The following is a 16,985-nucleotide window of genomic DNA, read 5'->3' on the forward strand; positions in this document are numbered from 1 at the left end:
GCTGTCAATGAAAATATGCTGGACTTTGAGTCACTAGCATATAACATGAGAATTTTTTCCTGTGCTGCAAATCTGTCTAAACAATTGTCGAGCTATATTTTAGGTAATTGGACTGGAGAATTCGATACTACGATGGAGCAGCTGAGAGTGGCCATTGTCACAGTAAATTCTACCAGAGTGGACGCAGGACTAGCCACAGGATTATCATCATGGATTGCTGCAGCCATGAATCATCTGAAGGAATGGGCAGGCATGGGAGTGTTAGCAGGCCTTCTGGTGTTGGTCTCCTTGGTTTGCCTGTGGTATGTATGCAAGATTAGAGTCTCACAACAGCGTAATGCAGCCATGATCATTCAGGCCTTTACAGCCATTGAAGCAGGACATTCTCCCCAAGCATGGTTGGATACCATAAAAAGCTAAAATGTTACGCTCAGGATGCGAGGCTAAGCACTGCACTCAGGGTCAGCCACTTTGGACCCAGAGAAGAGCATGTCTGATTACATGCAGGTTGATGCCCCAGGTCCCGCCTCTGAGAAAAAGGTATCGGACGGGTCTGATGCTCTTTGGGTGGATGACACCTAAATGAACATCTGTACAAAGTCCCAATTTATTTCTAATATCAGAGATCAGACCTCTACTCTTGCCTGATGCGTCTAAAACAAAAAGGGGGAACTGTAGAGAGCTGCGGAATGCTATGCCTTAAAGATGGAGCTGGTTTCCGCCTTCCACCTTCCCGATGGTGAGTGTTCTCTGTCAGGAACAACTCCACATTTGGCTAAGGCCGAGGATCTGGCTTGCTTCCATGTATGTGGACCTATCTGCATTGCCCCCGTGGCACGCCTGTGTTGGCTACCCAAAGGCTATTTAAGCTGTGGGCTGGCTTTCCCCGGGGTCCGAGGATTGTTCAATGTTCCTGAATAAACTGCATTGAAAAAAAAAAAAAAAAAAAAAAGAAAATAGCAAAAAAAAAGGAGCAGAAGTTTCCAAAAATGTCCCAATCTCCAAGAAAAATTCATGGGGGTAATTGTCATACATATAATTAAATTAAAATCCTCTGTCCTAAGTGTTATCTACAAGAACACATTGTGAAATTATTTAATGGAACTTGCTGGGTTGACTATTGTTGTTGCTTTAAACAATTTTCTATTATACTTACCGAAAATCAGACGTGTAATTCTATTAACATCAGACATTTTAAAGAGATAAGTTATAGTAATATAATTTAAATTAGCATTTTTATAAATAATAAAAATAAAATAGATGAAAATTTGAGCTTGTTTATTTATGTAAAAATGTTCTGATATTCTCTGGTTAGTTTTTACAAAGATTTTGATTTCACTCTAGTCTTCCATCCTCAAAAAAGAAAATTTGAAAAATAAGGTAAGAACCAACTTAAATTTATTGGTAAAACAGTATAAAGCTTTTAAATATTATTCTATGCATAATAATAATAAAAAACAGATATACCCAGGTTCCTTCTCAACAAATTCTTATTCAATAGACCTCACTTTGTTCTGAGTAATCTGTACCAAAGATCCTAAAGAATAAAAAAAAAAATTAAGAAAATCAGCTCCAGGAAAATACTTGGTAGTATTGCACTTAAATAAAAAATTCACCTTAATTCTGTTTTATGATAGAGTATCTGTAACAACACTAATAAATTGGGCATAAAATTGATTTCATTTATATTGGACACATAATCTGTCCTGTAGTGTGTCCTGTTTTTTATTGTCTATTTCATTTTACTTGTTTGTGCTCTGACTTCCTGTCTAAGACCTCATTTGCAAGAATTATTTTTAATTTCTTCATTATATACTTTGTAGTTTTCTTTCCTTTCAGTCTATTGCATTTTTAATGCAGAAATCTTAAGTCTTAGAATTCAGTTTATTCTAACTGATTTCACTCCATTGGTAAAAGACTAATGCCAAACAAAGCTCACACAAACAAGCAATGAGCCAAAAAGAAGTTTTAAAATTAAACTTTTTAAATCCTATTTTTTTTCATGTTTTCTGTTTTTTTACTTATTGTAAATTAAGATTGATATCTCAGTGGAGTTAAGACATGAATAATGTGGTTCCAGTCCTAATTATTTTAGCCATCATGTTTATTGGTACTTTAAGATAATAAGGTCAACCCCAAACAAATAAAAACAGCACATGAGTTTGTTTCCTTGTTTTATAACTTTTTTACATTCTACCTTCTTAGCATAAAAAGCTTAGCGGATCAGGTTGACTAGTATACTGAATTTCTTCACTTCCTATGTCCTTGAGACAGATGTGAACTAAAAAGAAAAATAATCCTAGATAATCAAAAAAATTATCCAAAAAACTGTGTTAAAATGGATATTGTGAAATAACAACCATGCTCAAAGGTATCTGAGTGAGGTACCAAGAATAAGCTATATAATTTAAGAAACTGTCATTAATGTCTTGTATTTATGTGCTACATGGTGACTACATAAGGTAACAAGAGAAAGAAGTTACACTGTATTGACAGCTTCTGTGAACTCATCAGACATGCGCGCTGTGCTTTTATGATTCTCTGTTATCTAGAGGAGCGAAGAAACAACATATTGTATGTTCAAATAACCAAATTTTAATATTTTAAGAAGTACCATTTGATAGTAAATGTCACAGCTTTTACAACAGAAAACGTAGTCCCTTCTACTTGGATATCTACAATATTAAAAGATACCAGTAATATTTCAACAAACTAGACTATCACAATAAAAAATGTAAAGCTGAAACTAATAGCACTTTCACGTCTCCAACTATGCATGAAAGATGACAGGGAAAAGCTACAACTTGAAATCCTCATCTTTTCCCGCAAATGCCCTAGACAAAAATAATTTTTAAATCTAAAACTAAATAATATTTAAGGATATATTTCTTAAATAAATTATAAGCATGTACTTATAGTTTCCTACAAAGTAGCTAAAGGAGCCACAGTTAACATTATTTCTTCTTTTCTCTGGGGGGTCTACAGAGTACGTGTTATTTTGTAATCATCTGATACCACCAAAATTGCTTATGTGAATTGTCAGGCTAAATTTTAAAATTATAATAAAGACTAAATGTCAACAGTAGTTAATACATTTTATAAAAAACAATAAAGAGAGGGGACATACTTTCTCAGATATTAGGTGTTCTCATGGACATGAATCATTTTTTACCAGATATAATAGAGAGAGCACGGGATGGAGTTTTGGAAAATCACTGATTGTGTAATGAAGAATTAAGAGAACCATATGCATTAACATGTGATGGCCAGTACTGATTGTCATTTTGACTTGACTGAGAGGTGCAGAGGAGATTAGCAACACACCATTGATCAGGCTGTGATATCTCCAGAGAAGATTAACTAAAGAGAGGAAAACCTTCCTTGAACATGGATGACACCATCCTACAGGAAGCTAGAGGGAATAAAACGCAATACAGGAATACACCATGCAGCTTTCATTCTCACTTGTTTCTTGGCTGCTCCTATGTGAGCTGCTCTACTTCACCACACACATTCTTCCAAGATGGACTGAAACTGGAATTACAAGTAAATCCTTTATCCTTGTGTCAGCTATGTTGTTACAGTGGGGGTAAGTTCAGCTAAAGTGTGTTAAGACATGAGTTCAAGGTCAGTTCAAAAGCAAAAGGAAAAGACAGCCAATGAAAATGATCATCTCTACAGATAACATTATAAGAAATTATTATCCTAGCTAATTCTTTACATAAAAGAAATGTCAAGGATTAAAAGCCTAAATATCAAAACCAAAGATTTAATCATTGAGAACATAATGTGAATTAGTACCTTTATGACTTTCAAATGAATTATTTTCAAAAACAAGGCAGAGAAAAGTTATCCGTTTCACATGAGACAGAAAATAAAACTATTTAAAATATCAGAATTTCAAAGAGGATTTGCAGTAAGAGAAAAGTATGTAAAATAGGTAGTAGGCATTTGTAATACTATCACTGAACAGATTCAGTAACAAGAATTTACAAAGGAACTTCCCTATAAACACTAGATAGAAAACCGAGGTATAATGTCCCACACCTTTAAGGTGAGGCAAAGGCAGGCAGATCTTTGTGAATTTGAAGCCAGCCTGGTCTACATTGTGGGTTCCAGGACAGCCAGAACTACAATGTAGGCCCTGTCTTGGCAAAATAATAAAAATAAAAGAAAAAAGAAAAACCTGTTAGAAAGAGTTTGAAGCAATTAAAAAAAAAAAAAAGAAGGGCTTAAATTCATCTGGGTGGAAAAGATGTGGTAGAATAGAGCAGTTCACATAGAAGACTGTATGAATGTAATGACCAAGCACTTAGTCATTCAGGAGCATTTGCTGCTCTTTCAACTACTAGTGTTCAGTTCTCAGCACCCTCTTTGTCCAGCTAACAACTGCCTATACCAGCTCCAGCTGAATCATACACCATCTTCTGTTCCCCACAAACTCTCTCTCTCTCTCTCTCTCTCTCTCTCTCTCTCTCTCAAAGATTAACTAAGCTTCATCATAATAAGACTCTGTCAATACAAAACAGCCATCATCCTAAAGTTTATTCTGAAGCCATTTTGAGTGACCATGAACCAAGAACACAGATTTAAATTACCCCAATTTCCATGTTTCAAAGTGGGAGCAGTTCCATGAGTTGTGTATAGATTTACATAACAAAGAAAGTCATAAATTAAGGGCAATTTAAAATACATTCATAAGTTCATCATAGAGGCAAAAACAGTGAGATGTAGGAAGTTTTTTTACAGGTTCAAGATGCTACCTGATGACATTCTTAGCTTTTGCATTGGTGGAAGCTAGTTGTCTATTAGCCGATTCCAAAAGGTTTGTATTAGTCACAGATATTAATTCTGAGCCAGAGGTGAGCAAGAAGCTGCCATTCCTAAGCATTAGAACTAATTAGTCAATCAGTCTCTACAGACACAGTTTGTTTCATGACTTTGTATACACTTCTATGTGGCAGGACTCAGTGATGCTAAACTCCAGAGATGTTCCATACCTTAGACTCAAGGTTAAAATAACTCACCATGTTGGTGAAACTGCTAATCTAAAGAGATACAGTCTAATAGCATATTCTCTGTTCCTCTAGCTCTTTTGTTCCAGCCCCTCTTCTGAAATGAGCCCTGAACTTTAGCTTCATATCTAGTATTGTAGATGACTTCTTTAGTGCTGAGCTCCACAATTATTATTCATGTTGCTTAGGGTTTTTTTTGTTTTTTTTTTTGTTTGTTTTTTTGTTTTTTTTTTTTTTTGTGTGTGTGTGTGTGTGTTAGTGGTGGCTTTCACCTTTTCTTTTATAATTAAATTTTTATTTTTTTAATATTAGTTACAGTTTATTAATTTTGTATCACAGCTGTACTGCCTCCCTCATTTTCTCCCAATCCTGCCCTCCCTTCCTCATATCCTCCCTGCCCCTCTCCAAGTCCACTGATAGGGGAGGTCCTTCTCCCCTTCCATCTGACACTAGCTTATCAGGTATCTTCAGGTCTGGCTGCAATATCTTCCTCTGTGGCCTAACAAGGCTGCTCCTTCCTCGGTGGGAGAGGGGGTCAAAGAGCCAGCCATTGAGTTCATGTCAGAAACAGTCCCTGTTCCCCTTATTAGGGTATCTACTTAGATACTGAGCTGCCATGTTCTACATCCGAGCAGGGGTTCTAGGTTATATCCACGCATGGTTCTTGGTGGGAGATACAGCCTCATAAAAGACCCCTGTGCCCATATATATTTGGTCCTTGTGGACTTGTCCTCTCCAGGTCATACCAACTACCCCTTCTTTCATATGATTCCCTGCACTCTGCTAAATGTTTGGTTATGAGTCCCAGCATCTGCTTTGATTCCCTGCTAGGTAGAGTCTTTCAGAGACCCTCTGTAGTAGGCTCTTGTACTGTTACTTGTTTTCTCCTACTTCCAATGTCCATCCCATTTGTCTTTCTAAGTGAGGATTGATCATCTTACCCCGGGTCCTCTTTCCTGTTTATCTTCTTTTGCTGTACATTTTAGTATGTTTATCCTATCTTATAGGTCTAGTACCCACTTTTCAGTGAGTATATACTGTGTGTGTCTTTCTGCTTCTGGGATCCCTCACTCAGGATTATCTTTGCTAGATCCTACCATTTGCATGCAAATTTCATAATTTCCTTGTTTGTAATTGCTGAGCAGCATTTTTTTGTGTAAATGTGCCACAATTTCTGTATCCATTCCCCAGTTGATGGACATCTGGGTTGTTTCCAGGTTCTGGCTATTATGAATAAAGCTGCAACAAACATGTTTGAACAAAAGTCCTTGTTGTGTACTTGGGTGTCTTTTGGATATATGCCTAGGAGTGGTATAGCTGGACCTTGATGAAACACTATTCCTAATTGTCGGAGAAAGCACCAGATTGATTTCCAATGTGGTTGTACAAGATTACATTTCCACCAGCCATGGAGGAAGGTTTCCCTTTCTCCACAACCTCTCCAGCATGTGTTGTCACATGAGCCTTTGATCTTAGCCATTCTGATGGGTGTAAGGTGAAATCTCAGGGTCATTTTGATTTGCATCTCCCTGATGGCTAATGAGGTTGAGCAGTTCTTTAAGTGTTTCTCTGCCATTCTATATTCCTCTACAGAGAATTCTCTGTTTTGCTCCATACCCCATTTTTTAATTGGATTGCTTGCTTTGTTGCTTTTTAACTTCTTTAGTTCTTTAGATATTCTGTATTAGCCCTCTGTCAGATATAGGGTTGGTGAAGATCCAGTTTACACCTTTTCAAAAAGAAATTCTTTTAATGTGAGATGAGGACTACAATTATATATGGGCATAAGAACAAATATTTAGAATCTAGTTGGAGATTTTGATGGTTTTGTAAAGTATCAGTTGTACATTCTCCTACAAATCTATGACTTCAGCAGCCATTGGCATTTAGCTTTCCAGTACCCAGCATTATTTCCTCCTTATTAAGTAGGTCTTATTTATGTCTAACTAAAAAGCTGCTGGTTACTGCTAATGTATGCTTGCTACTATTGCACCCTTAGAGTTATTGTGCCATGCTGGTCATTGTTGTGGTTCATGGGTGTCATAACTAGGTAGAACTGTTAGTTGCTTCCCTTCTGGAGAAGCTTGCTTGGTGTCTTCTGGTACCCTGAAAGCTGGTGTTCAAGGCATTCACATAAATTCCATCTTCTGAGCATTATTTTCTGAAGTGCATGGTATCTTCATCAAGAGGGGACTTGTTTTTCATCTCTGGAGGCATTCAGAAGTAATAGTAATAGCCTGTAATATTTTCTTAGTCTCTTGGCTATAGGAAGCAGAGGAATCCCTTAGTGAACAATTGTCTAAGTGTGTATTGTGACCTAAGCATAGCATTTTGAGGACTCTGAAACAAATGGGATCATGGAAAATTGGCAAAATCATCACCCATATGGGACAAGTGCAAGAGAGATGGAAAAATCATTCTCCAGAGTATGAATGTTTATGTCTGCAGCTTCCTTTTCCCAGATATGTAGATCATTCGATTGCCTGCAAGAGAGGCCTCCTACAGAGACTAACTAACCCATTCTCCTAAGCTGCACCTGGTACCAGCTTCAGTGAATGTGTATGTATCCTTTCTCATTTCAGCAATACCCCTAGTCAGGGTGCTGTATTCGCAGAGGCACTTAACTGCCTAAACCTGACTGGAAAAAAAAAAAAAAAAGACAGATAAACACACTATTGTGAAATGAGAAAGGCCCAGGAGATTTCAGCCCTACACAGAGAATTATAAGCAAGAAATGCTGAGAGCAGGAGAAATAGTCTTACCCAGAGAAGAGCCCACCATTTATTTGTCCAATGTTGACAGAAAGAGAGAGAGAAAGAAGGAAAGAAAGAAGGAAAGAAAGAAGGAAATATAAAGCACAACAAATGAGTCAACTCTCAGCTTTTAAAAATATGTTGTCATCAAATATGCTCTAGAAATAGAATTTTTACAAGACAATAAAAACGTAAACATTTTCTGTGACAATTCTACCTACACTGCACCTATATGGTTCATGAATTCAAGCCAAAGTAGAAAAGAATCAGAAACTCACAAGAAACACAGGTACTAACTGAGAAAGAGTGAGCAACTCCACACTCATTTATTTAAGTGAACAAGGTATTCTAGCACTAAATATTAACTTATTTGCCTGCTTTCAAGCACAAGTCTGATCCTACATTATCTCATAACCTCAATAACAATATAAAAAAGTCAAAGGTTTGAGGCCAAGAAGAGGGGTTGAGGAAGGACTGAAAGCAAAGTGGGTGGGGCAGGACACACTGTAGGTTACAGAAATGTAAATATAAAGTAATTACTTAAAGGACTATAAAAGCAATTTTCTCCTTAATATTTCATATTTTGGAAAACTAATTTTTATCTTGATAAACCAAACCTTATCCCACAGAGCAAAAATTATATTGACAAAAGAAAATCAACATGAAAATCTTATATTTGATTTGGTGATAATCACAACCACTATAAAATTACTTCCTCATTCTGTAGAAATGAAATGGAATAAACGTAATGACCAGTGATTAAATTGCAATATTTCTCCAGATATAATTAGGTAAAGATATACATACATGTCTATATATTTTTATTCAAGTATCCACAGGTATGTAGTTATTTTGACTTATGTAGTTCTTAAATGGTACTATTCCTGAATTATAGATGAAAAATATTATAAATCTATAAGAATCTTATTAATTAATTAAAAATCTATAACTCTAACTACATAATAGGAATAACTAAGAAATTATTTTATTAAGAAAATAATCTGTTTTTCTCTGATAAAAATTAATTTCTAATTTTATACGTTATTCTGTGTGACTTCTGGGAAAAAAAATCCTATTCATATAGAAACGTCACTCTATCCTTGATGCTTCCACTATTCTGAAATATTGAACAATTGAAGAATGCCGAGACAGGTATGGGGAGTCCAAATAGGTTCCTCAAAATTTAGCAGCTTCAAACTCAAGACCAACTAAATGTTTTTAGAAATTAAAGTATAAAGTGTACACTATCAAACCGTGTATTATTACAGAGTCAACACGTAGCTTTAAAAAAACTGACAAGTGGATATTTTTATCACAGAATGCATTTATTAGCCAATGAGTAGGTGAAGAAAATTGAGGAATGATGAACAAGAAAGAACTGGCAATTGCTAATTGAAACCATAACCAAAGGTCAATCATGATAAATGATTGCGATTTTCCCAAATATTGGTAAAATTGCTATACCAGGGCACTACTAATTAATTTTCACACTAGTGGGAGAGTTAAGATGACTATGACTTTGTAATTCATAGTTTAGTTTCACCAAATCAGGGCATGTCTCAGAGGAGGCCTCTAAGGAAAGTTCGAAATGATAGAAGAAATAGAAGCATGGGGTTGGATTTCTCCATTAATTTCCGAAACAACCTAGGGTTCTGATTCCATTCCCTGCATGTTAAGGCAAATATGAAAGGATTGGGATTGATCAAGTAAGGTAGGACCCTTCTCTTCCTGTCAATCTTGCAGGCTAATTTGATGAGCCTCTTTCCTCCTAAATTCCCAACTGATTTCTGAGTATAAGGACTTTGCTGTTGATTTACAAATGGGAATGGTCAATATGCCTTTGTTATTGACTGACATATTGCAATATGCCTTTGCAGTTTGTAGCAGCAAATGCTCTTGATTGCACTCAGTTCTTTGGAAGAAGAGATACTTTATAAATAATTTCATTATCTGAAGAAAAAGTAGTGAAGAAAGCACTAGGAATAGCTAAGGTGAATTAAGCATATTCAAAGTCATAGACATAAGTATCCTATGAGAGGAATTACCTTTAAGAACACATCTTGATCTCTGTTCACTTCTAATCATAAATAATTAAATTGAAGAATCAGTAAAATGACAGCTTCCACTTAGCTTCTATTAATCACTGTTACTGAGTAGTGGAAAAGTGGCATGTGGTTTTAAAATCTTGATGTGATTTTGCTTTATAAATATTTATAACTAACATGATTTGGCTTCAGTAGTTTTCTGGTAAGTGTGTGAGAGCAGAAAATACCACATTCTAAGGTAATAATTAATGATAATATTATTTTATATTATTATATTATATGTTATAATATAATAATAATAATATCTTATTTTATAAATAATAAATAATTTTCTTTGCACATTTTGGCAACATCTGAGAAAATTAAAACTACCATTTTTCAATATAATCAACAATTTAAATGAAATCATATATACAGAAAAGGACATACATACATGCTTATACATTCATGTATAAGAGGGCATGCATGTTTGTTTAGCTTGTGGGATTCTTCTTCCATTACAGATATATACATTTTGTTGTCATTGTTTATTCAGTATATGAGGAAAGGCATATAACTAAAAAACAATGACAACAACAAAAACCAAACAAACTTCTTGAAGGAAGTTGAGAGGGAGCGTGAAGGAAAGAACAACACCTATAAAAAAAAAATCAAAGTTTCCCATGTAAATATTTGATGGTATAAATAAGAAATACATGATAAAGTGTGATAAAGCTCTGTTCTATTATTCAGATTAGCATATGCATGTCTGCTACTTATATTGAGTAAGACAAGCATCTAATTATATGAACAGTAATGTCTCTTTACCTAAGAGTTGCCAGCAGTTAATATGAATGTATTGGGGGCATGGATAAGTTATCTTAGGTTTTATGTCTATTTAACTGCATATATCACATATTTATTACAAATAGGTATCTTTATCTTGTCCTTTCATTTGTATGTTTAATTATACTCAAAAGACTCAATGTTATAATTTGCTTGCTTTCTCTTTTTAAACATTTTTATTAGTTCTTTGAAATTTTTCTATGCTGTATTTTGATTCCCCCCACTCATCCAAGATCTATCTGATCTTCCCTACCCACCCAATTTTGTGGTATCTTTTTTTTAAGTAAACCATCAAGTTTAGTTTATGATACCCAATACTTTTATGTGTATGACCTTAGTAGAGTATGGTCAATCCATCAGGGCTGCACCTTAAAGAGAACTGCTCTTCTTCTGGTAGCAATCAATTGCACATAACTCGTTTTTTATTTTTTATATTAATTACAGTTTATTCACTTTGTATCCTAGATGTAGCCCCCTCCATCATTCCCTCCCAATATCACCCTTCCTCCCTTATGTCCTCCCATTCCCCTCTCCAAGTTCATGTAACTCTTTAGAAAGGGATAGGACTTTGTGCCTGCTACATGCTAGAATTTTGTGCGGCCTGAGCCTCTGAATGTCTTATGCATGCTGTCTCTATTGGTGTGACTTCATATGTGCAACAGGTTTGATGTATCTAGAAAATACTGTCCACATGTAGTTGTCCCCCAACTATGGCTGTAGAGAGAATCTCTTGTGTACTGTATGGAAGCATCCCCTGTCGGTAAAAAGCTAGGAGCCTATTAACTGAGGCAGGACATAGAAGGTTCTATCAGAGAGAGAAAGGTGAACTCTGGGATAGCATCATAGGGGAGATTCATCGCAGACTCTGAGGAAGACAGACACATGAAAATAAAGAGAGATAAGGAGCCATGTGGCACACATATAATAGAATAAATGTGCAAAATATGTCATGAGTTAACTGAGGAATGAGCCAAAGCTTGTGGCCTAGGTGTTGACTCATAAATAATAACGTCTCAGTCTTTATTTCAAGAACTGAAGTGTGAGTGGAAAGCCCCAGTTACATATGGCTCCTGCAATCTTTCTATGCCTTGTTCATAATGATCACTGGGTCTTGACAGGAGCTGTGTAAGAGAAGTGTCTCAATTAGGCTGAGTCACCCACAGTCTCTCATTCTCTATAGCTGGGCCAGCTGTGGGTGTATGCGCTACACAGTATTTGCAGTAACAAGAAGCTTCATGAATGATTGTTGAGAAATGCATTAATCAGTATAATGAGAAGCAGCTATTTTAAAATATATCTATTTAGCAGGAAAATAGGCTTTTCCTGTAGGTCTTACCACCTGTCTTGCCACTGGTTCTATACGAAGTAATGGTGCCTGGTATGGTTTTCAACTTGTGGAGTGGAGCTTAAACCCAATCCAAACTCTTGTGATATTTGTGCCATTCTTATACCAGCATGACTTGCCGTGCGAATTATTGTTGCAACTCACAAGTTTCAGTTTCACAGATGGGTATGACTGCTGATTGTCTCCTCTGGAAAGGTTGCAAATTTTGTTTTATTTCTTCAGAAGAGGGGATGAGATGAGAGCCATACCCAAACTTTACAAATGCATAGCTTGGGCTGAGCCCAGATAATTTCTATCTAACTCTCCCTAGGCCTAGGTCTGGAAGCTTCTAGCCTCTATGCAAATCTGGACTTCTGCAAGCCCAGACCTTAAAAACTTCAGATCTGTCCTCCATCTGCTAACCTAGGCCTAGAATGTTTTCAGCCTCTGAGGCTTACTGCTGAATAAGCTCACCCTTTCTACCTCTTTCTGAACTCTGGCTAGGTGGCTGTTCAACTCAGCTGTTCTGGCTCAAAACTCCTCTGCGAGCTCAGTGATTCAAACTGGCTTTTCTCTGCTTCTCACTGAATTGCTCTGCTTGGAAAACTGCCTCTGAACTTTACAAACTAAACTGCGTAAACACAACTGCACTCGATTGAACTGTACCTGACTGTACTCCACTCCCAAACTCCACTGTACTGTCTCCACAAACTCTTCATAGAACTCCACAGATCTTCATAAGTATATTTAGACTGTTAAGTTTATGGGATCTATAATTGTTTCTGTTAATAGTTAAGCCATGTTGCTAAATTAAAATTTCTGTACATCTTCCCCATTTCTGTTTTTGATAAAATTGTACACAGTTTAACTATTAACAGAAAAAATTAAAGATTCCATAATTTTAACAGACTAAACATACTTACCAGCTGTTGATGAGATGACTCCTCTTAACTGCAGTCTTGATAATCTGTCCTTCAGCAAATGTCCATTTCTGCAACAAGGTTTTCCAGTGTGCAAGTCTGATGAACAATCTGTCCTTCTTAACATAGTTGGTTGCACTGTCCCGATGCGGGGGGATCAGTTTTCTGCATCTTGCTATTTTCTGAATCTCTTTCTTCCTTGAATCATTCCTTTCATGTGGAAGCTTTTCTTATTCAGATAGGGTATTTATCAGTTTTAAAGGAACCCATAGTCTTTTGTAACCTGTGGAAATACAAGCAAAACCTCTTCCCAAATGCAATACAGTTGCTGGCTTCCATTCTAATGTTAAAACATCTTTTAAAAATAGAGGTAAATCTAATACAGTAGTTTTAATTTCTATAATCCAGTATCATTCAGCTGCTGTTTTCCCTGCCTCATTGCAATTCAAAATATTTAAAATTAATAAAACATTATTCAGTCTATTTCTAGTTCTTATTCCCCCTTACTCTTTATTAAACATCTTATTTAATGTACAGTTAGATCTTTCTAAAATTGATTAACTTGTTGGATTGTATGTTATGCTTGTAATATGTTTATAATATGCAAAAAATGTTTCATTTTAATGGAAACGTGTGGGGGCATTATCACTCTTAATTTGTAAGGATATTCACATGATAGCCATCATTTCCACCAACTGCGTGATTGTATAATCAGCCTTTTCAGAATTCAAAGAAGAAGCCCATTGAAATCCTGAATATGTATCAGTGATGTGGTGTACAAATTTATTTTTAATTTAACATTTTTTATTACTTACACTTTATTTTATATCCCAGCTATAGCCTCCTCCCTTTCCCCACATAATCCCACCTTTCATCCCTCATTTCTTCCCATACCCACTTATAGAGGAGGTCTTCCTCTCCTTCCATCTGATGATAGACTATCAGGTCTCATCAGGACTAGCTGCATTGTTTTCTTCTGTGGCCTGGTAAGGTTGTTGTGCCCCATTTTCTAATTGGATTATTTTGTTAAGCATAATACATTGCATAGAAGACAAATAACAAGGAGGATCCAAGGGAGGATGCACAAATCTCACTCAGAAGGAAATATAGAATAGCAGAGGTAGTGGCTAAAGAGAGGGAACAAGGTAAGAAAGGGGGTGATGGGAGTTAAGAGGGTGGAGAACAGACCTGGGGAGTGTGAAAGGGAGAGGACAAAAGACCTGTAGAGAAAAGAGAAATGGAGGGTGGAAGTATCTCTCTGAAAAGCTGAAGATCTAAGTCAGGGTATGTCCCTGGGAGGATAAGAGGGAGATTCAAGGACAGACCTAGAAGCAGAGACCATAGAGACTGAAGAGGGCACTTTTAACTGGACTAGCCTCCAACCCACCCACAAAAACTTCAGCCCCAAATTTACCCTGCCTAGAAGATGAACAGAGATAAAGATGGAGCAGATAGAGGAGAGATTGAAGGAAGACCTACCCTATGGAAGGGTGCCAACCCCTGATGCTATGAATGATACTCTGATAAGCTTGCAGACAGGAACATGACAGAATTGTCCTCTGAGAGACTCTCCCCAGCAGTGCCTCAAAACAGATACTGAGAATAATGACCAAACATTGGGTGATGCTTAGGGATTCTTATGAAAAAGTGGGAGGAAAGAGAGAAAAAGACATGGTAGTGACAGGAGCTCCACAAGAAGATCAACAGAGTCAAGTAACCAAGGCCCAGAGGGGTTGGGTGAGACTGAAACATCAACCAAGGACCATGAATTGACCTAGGCCCCCTACAAAGATGTAGCAGATGGACATTTTAGGATTCATGTGAGTCCTCTAGTAAGGGAAGTAGGGACTGCATTGGATGCAACCTCACTTGCCAAATTTTTGATCACTTCCCCATAACAGGACTGCCTTACCAGGCCACAGGAGAAGAGGACATGTTCAGTCCTGATGTAACTTGATGAGCTGGGTTGGATGGGAAAGGGAGCCCCTCTTTTCTGAGGAGGAGGCAAGGGTAAAAGGGGAAGGGAAAGAGGGACTGGGAAGGGAGGAGAGATGGGGCTCCTTTTAGGATGTAAAGTGGATAGAAAATAAATTAATTGATTAAAAAATCATTTACATAAATTACATGGCACCTTGAAAAAAGTTAGTCTGTAGAGATGAAGCTTTTTTTTTTTTTTCAATGCAGTTTATTCAGGAACCTTGAACAATCATCTGACCCTGGGGAAAGCCAGCCCACTTTAAATAGCCTCTGGGTAGCCAACCTCAGCATGCCACGTGGGCAATGCAGATAGGTCCACATACATGGAAGCAAGCCAGATCCTCAGCCTTAGCCAAATGTGGAGTTGTTCCTGACAGAGAGCACTCACCATCGGGAAGGTGGAAGGCGGAAACCAGCTCCATCTTTCAGGTGCGGCATTACGCAGCTCTCTACAGTTCCCCCTTTTTGTTTTAGACGCATCAGGCAAGAGTAGAGGTCTGATCTCTGATATTAGAAATAAATTGGGACTTTGTACCGATGTTCATTTAGGTGTCATCCACCCAAAGAGCATCAGACCAGTCTGATACCTTTTTCTCAGAGGCGGGACCTGGGGCATCAACCCGCATGCAATCAGACATGCTCTTCTCTGGGTCCAAAGCGGCTGACCCTGAGTGCAGTGCTTAGCCTCGCTCGCATCCTGAGCGTAACATTTTGGCTTTTTATGGTAGCCAACCATGCTTGGGGAGACTGTCCTGCTTCAATGGCTGTAAAGGCCTGAATGGTCATGGCTGCATTACGCTGTTGTGAGACTCTAATCTTGCATATATACCACAGGCAAACCAAGGAGACCAACACCAGAAGGCCTGCTAACGCTCCCATGCCCGCCCATTCCTTCAGATGATTCATGGCTGCAGCAATCCATAATGATAATCCTGTTCTGATGACAGTATTCTTTCCTTTACAGAAGCTTTTCAGTTTCATGAGGTCCCATTTATTGATTTTTGCTCTTAGAGCCTATGCTGTTGGTGTTCTGTTCAGGAAGTTTTCTCCTGTGCCAATGAGGCCAAGGCTCTTTCTCACTTTTTCCTTTTTATTTTTTTAAATTAAATTTTTATTTTTATATATTAATTACAGTTTATTCATTTCCACTTTTTCTTTTAACAGATTTGGTGTGTCTGGTTTTTGTTGAGGTCTTTGTTCCACTTGGACTTTAGTTTTCTGCAGGGTGATAAATATGGATCTATTTGCATTTTTCTACATGTAGACATCCAGTTGGACCAGCACCATTTGTTGAAGATGCTGTCTTTTTTCCATTGAATGGAATTGGCTTCTTTGTCGAATATCGAGTATTCATAGGTGTGTGGATTTATTTCTGGGTCTTCTATTTGATCCCATTGTTCCACCATTCTGTTTCTATGCCAGTACCATGCAGTTTTTATTATTATTATTATTATTATTATTTTATTATTATTGTTCTGTAGTAGAGCTTGAGATCAAGGATGGAGATACCTCCAGATGATCATTTTGTACAAGATCATTTTGGCAATTCTGTTTTTTTTGTTTGTTTGTTTTTTCCATAGAAAGTTGAGAATTGTTCTTTCAAGGTCTGTAAAGAATTGTGCTGGTATTTTGATGGGGATTGCATTGAATCTCTAGATTGTATTTGGCAGGATGTCCATTTTCACTATGTTAATCCTACCAATCCATGAGCATGGGAGATCTTTCCATCTTCTGATATCTTCTTCAATTTCTTTCTTCAGAGACTTGAAATTTTGTTGATCAGGTCTTTCACTTGCTTGTTTAGAGTCACACCAAGGTACTTTATGTTATTAGTGGCTATTGTGAAGGGTGTTGTTTCCCTAATTTCTTTCTCATCCTCATTAGCCATCCTGCTCTCATCCTCCCCTCCCCCTTCTTCACCCATGCTCCTCCCCAAGTCCACTGATAGGGGAGGTCCTCCTCTCCTTCCTTCTGATCTTAGTCTATCAGATCACATCAGGAATGGCTGCATTGTCTTTTTCTGTAGCCTGGTAAGGCTGCTCCCCCCTCAGGGGGAGGTGATCAAAGAGCAGGCCAATTTATGTCAGAGGCAGTCCCTCGTCCCATCACTATGTAACCCACTTGGA

This window comes from Meriones unguiculatus, chromosome 17 (genome assembly GCF_030254825.1).
Source record: "Meriones unguiculatus strain TT.TT164.6M chromosome 17, Bangor_MerUng_6.1, whole genome shotgun sequence".
Lineage (NCBI taxonomy): Eukaryota > Metazoa > Chordata > Mammalia > Rodentia > Muridae > Meriones > Meriones unguiculatus.